Raw genomic sequence first — 4,475 nt, 5'->3', positions numbered from 1 at the left:
TTTTCAAGTGCACATTTGCAATTAATAAAAATTTCCTGAAAAAACCCTAGAAGTCTGATATAAGAGAATGGTTTGTTAAATTGTGGTTTATGCCTTTAGACTACAATGTAGTCATTTAAAATTGTTTTCAAAGAATTTTTATGGATGTGAAATGTAATATATAAAAAATCAGGATACAAAACATTCACAATATGTAACTAAATAAAAAAGAAACAATCATGCATTAAAATTTAAAAATAGGGGCTTCCCTGGTGGCGCAGTGGTTGAGAGTCCGCTGCAGGGGACACGGGTTCGTGCCCCGGTCCGGGAAGATCCACATGCCATGGAGCGGCTGGGCCTGTGAGCCGTGGCCGCTGAGCCTGTGCGTCTGGAGCCTGTGCTCCGCAACAGGAGAGGCCACAACAGTGAGAGGCCCGTGTACCGCAAAAAATAAATAAAAATAAACACTATAAAGTGTTACCTTTTTTTTTTTTTGGTTTTACAGATTTATTTTCAAAGGGCAAAAAACACTTAAGATAATTTAAGTACAAGTCTAAACAGAGTTACTCTGTCAGTCAGCAATGATGCAGAAATGCGTTCTCACTTTCAGACACTCGCCAGCATATTCTGAGTCTTCTCTCAGTGAAGAAAAAGGGTCTGATATTTTATTCATATACCTCCTCCTTATCTGCAATGTAATCTACAATTTCTTGTGAGCACATTAACTTCCCCACATCTAGATCAGGAATTTCAAACCCAAATTCATCTTCCATGGTCATGATAATCTCCACTTGGTCCAAACTGTCTAAGCCCAGGTCCTTCATAAAATGGGAATTTACTAAGAGCTTTTCTGGGTCAGTCTTGTCATAGAGTTTCAAGACCTAAAGAACATGGTCCTTGATTCCCTCTAATGTCAAAGGGGGTGCGTCCCTATACTGGTGGCACAGCTGTGTAACTTCGCCTGGAACCTGTGCAAGTACAAAAGCCGGCTGCGGAGCCCCAGGCCTCGTCCTGGCCCCCGAGGGGAACAGGGTGGTGCTGAGCGGCAGGGCCGCGGCCAGCGTGGGGAGCCTGGGCAGCGGCGCGAAGGCCGCAGGCAGTCGAAGGACACAGGCGCAAAGGACACAAGCCGCCATGGCTACGCCGACCCAGGATGCACGGCGCTAAAGTGTTACCTCTTGATGGTCAAACTACTTCATGTTCTTCTATATACCTCTGTTCATTCAAACTCTTCTAAAGTAAACAGGCATAATTTATTATAATTAAAATTAACATGTAAAAACATTTCATATCAACCTCTGTTGTATGTTTAAAATCAGGTAATCAATATTTCTGCATTTCTACTATTATCTTAATTTAAAAATCTACTAAACTCCAACTTAAAAGAGCACAGAAGGGATCCCCTGGCAGTCCAGTGGCTAGGACTCTGGTGCTTTCACTGCTGTGACCCGGGTTCAATTCCTGGTGGGGGAACTAAGATTCCACAAGCTGTGCAGCAGCCAAAAAAATAAAAAATAAAGAGCATAGGAGTCAAGTTGTATAGGTCTCACCAGCCAAAAATGAAACCATGAATCACGATAATGAACTACAATGTGTGTTTAAATTCACTAAGTTCATGAAGAATAAAAGGTATCACCATTATGCAATATCTAACAGATGTAGGACAGTTACTAACATCACAAAAAGAGAAAATCAGGGATTACGCATCTCCTGATAAAATTATACAATACTATTATGTAGTCTTGAAAAAGAAAGTGAAACTTTATGTCCTGTATAGCACCAACAAAATCAATTACTGTGTCTTTACCACTTCAATCTGACTTCCACTAAAGGTAATTAGAATTATGTAATTAATAAAGCTGACTTTAGAAGATACAAATAAAAATTGTGAGCTTACAGAAACTATGCCCTCTTTTGAATTTTTTGTGGGACACCTATAAAAACTGGTTGTAAAATAGGCCACAAAGAAAACCTTACTTAATTCTAACATGTGAATATTATACTAGCCAAGTAGTCTGATTATAATAAAATGTAAATTAGAAAATATTAAACAAGTATAATAAAAAGAAACCAAATCATTTAAAAGCATGCATATGGGGATTTCCCTGGTGGCGCAGTAGTTAAGAATCCGCCTGCCAATTCAGGGGACACGGGTTCCAGCCCTGGTCCACGAGGATCCCACATGCCACAGAGTAACAAAGCCTGTGCATCACAACTACAGAGCCTGAGCTCTAGAGCCTGCAAGCCATAACTACTGAGCCTGAGTGTCACAACTACTGAAGCCCACACGCCTAGTGCTCCACAAGAGAAGCCACCGCAATGAGAAGCCCGAGCACCACAACTAGAGAAAGCCCGCACGCAGCAACAAAGACCCAACGCAGCCAAAAAAAGGTTTTTTTATTAAAAAAAAAAAATGCCAATATAGCTTCTCACTGCTAGAAACAGTAAGTGAAGAGATTAAATGCAGGGTTTTCTCGTAAGCCCACCTCTCCTCTTTTCACTCAATTACCTATTGATTCAAAAAGCATTTCCAGAGCAAATGACATGTACAGCACAAGAGTGTGATCCAAATAGTTCCTTTAGGCTGAGAACTCACAATCAGATGTGAGACATGTACTCAGAAAACTAGGTAATATACTGAAGGAGGGGAATAAATGCAGTTTTATCAGAGTTTTGTGATTCTTTTTTTTTTTTATCCAAAGTTTCATCATACCTAAGTGATTATTGAACCGAATCTTGAAAGAATAGAGAGGTATCATGACTCTCAATAGGAAACTCAAGGTTAAGATAATCTGAGCATTTGGGGAAAGAGGCGGCAAGAGGCACAAAAAACAGCTCTAGGTAGAGGAACACAGAGAGAACAGCAAACTTCTGTGACAAGAAGACACAGCCAAAAGAACACTGCTTGTTCTATTTCCCCTCTAAAAAGTCAAACTGAGGATCAAAAAAGGGGATAGACCATCACAATGGGATTTCCCTGGCGGTCCAGTGGTTAAGACTCCGCCCTTCCAATATGCAGTGGGCGGGGGTTGGATCCCTGGTCGGGGAACTAAGATCCCACTTGCTGCACAGTGGGGCCAAAACAACAACAAACAAACAAACATGGCTGCTGGTTGGAACGATGGGAACAAAGGTGTTATATAAAGTGGAGGATGTCTTATGTTTCCATGCTAACTTGTTTTGCAATTCCCAACATTATAATCAACTCTGGATAGACAGAATATTTATGGATTTCAACACAGTAGCCAAGCAAGCAGGAACAGCATGGTTCTACAAGTTTGCTGAGAATTCAAACTGCTCTATGTCAGTCCCTTGGGCAAGTCATTTAACCTCCCAGGCATTTGTAAAACCTGGGTTTTCTCACAAGACTATGGTAATGGATAATTGATGAATGTGCATGAAAGACATTCTGATTTAATTGTTCTAGAATGGGCTTCCACGTACCAGTTGTTTTTTATAACTTTCCCAGATGTCTCACTATGTTTGAGAACCACTGCACCTTAGCAGACTGACTAGAGCACAATATATGCTTTTTAAACTCTGTTAAAATCATTAAACATATAATACTAATACAGTCTGTTTCAATTTATGTTCTTTAATTACATATGAGGCTAAATACACCTTAAGATATTTGCCTTTAAAAAAATATTTTAAAAAATGGTCAACCCAGAGGATAAACAATGAGTTAAGTGATGGATAATAAGACAATGTTCCTTCAGTATCTGTATCTAGCCATGCTGGAAATCTGTGGATGGTCCCATAAACCTATATATTTTCTTTTTTATTTTTTTTAAACCAACTATAAGTTGTATCCTTGAGACTTGAGAGGAAAATATTATTGTGGGGGGAGATTATTATTATTTTATCAGGAAAGCAATATATACTTATTTAAATGGTTCAAACAGTACACCAAGCATACAAATTTGAAACTGTTGTCTACAACTGTTAACAGCCTGTATAGTATCCTTCTAGACTTTATTTATATACAAATGTACATATGTATATACTCTATAAAAACATAAATGCGGGGCTTCCCTGGTGGCGCAGTGGTTGAGAATCTGCCTGCTAATGCAGGGGACACGGGTTCGAGCCCTGGTCTGGGAGGATCCCACATGCCGTGGAGCAACTAGGCCCGTGAGCCACAACTACTGAGCCTGCGCATCTGGAGACTGTGCTCTGCAACAAGAGAGGCCGTGATAGTGAGAGGCCCATGCACCACGATGAAGAGTGGCCCCCACTTGGCACAACTAGAGAAAGTCCTCGCACAGAAACGAAAACTCAACACAGCAAAAATAAATTAATTAATTAACTCTTACCCCCAACATCTTCTTTAAAAAAAAAAAAGAAAAAAACCCATAAATTCAACGATACTATAGATATTATTTACCATTTAGTTTTTTCACTTAATAGAAAAGCCAAGACACTGTTCAATGCCTATAAATATGGATTGGCCATACTCTTTTTAATAGCTATCTAATATTCCATTATAAAAATAA

At 39.5% G+C, this 4,475-nt stretch overlaps 1 pseudogene; it reads right to left on the bottom strand.

Annotated features, from left to right (window-relative positions):
* Positions 1-644: 644 nt before the first annotated feature.
* On the bottom strand, positions 645-1,115 carry LOC112404888 (acyl carrier protein, mitochondrial pseudogene; annotated as a pseudogene).
* Positions 1,116-4,475: the final 3,360 nt, after the last annotated feature.

The sequence above is a fragment of the Neophocaena asiaeorientalis genome, unplaced genomic scaffold, assembly GCF_003031525.2.
Source record: "Neophocaena asiaeorientalis asiaeorientalis breed wild unplaced genomic scaffold, Neophocaena_asiaeorientalis_V1.1 scaffold100, whole genome shotgun sequence".
Taxonomy (NCBI): Eukaryota; Metazoa; Chordata; class Mammalia; order Artiodactyla; family Phocoenidae; genus Neophocaena; species Neophocaena asiaeorientalis.
Note: the sequence above shows the minus strand (reverse complement) of the source record. Positions and strands in the feature narration are given on the sequence as shown.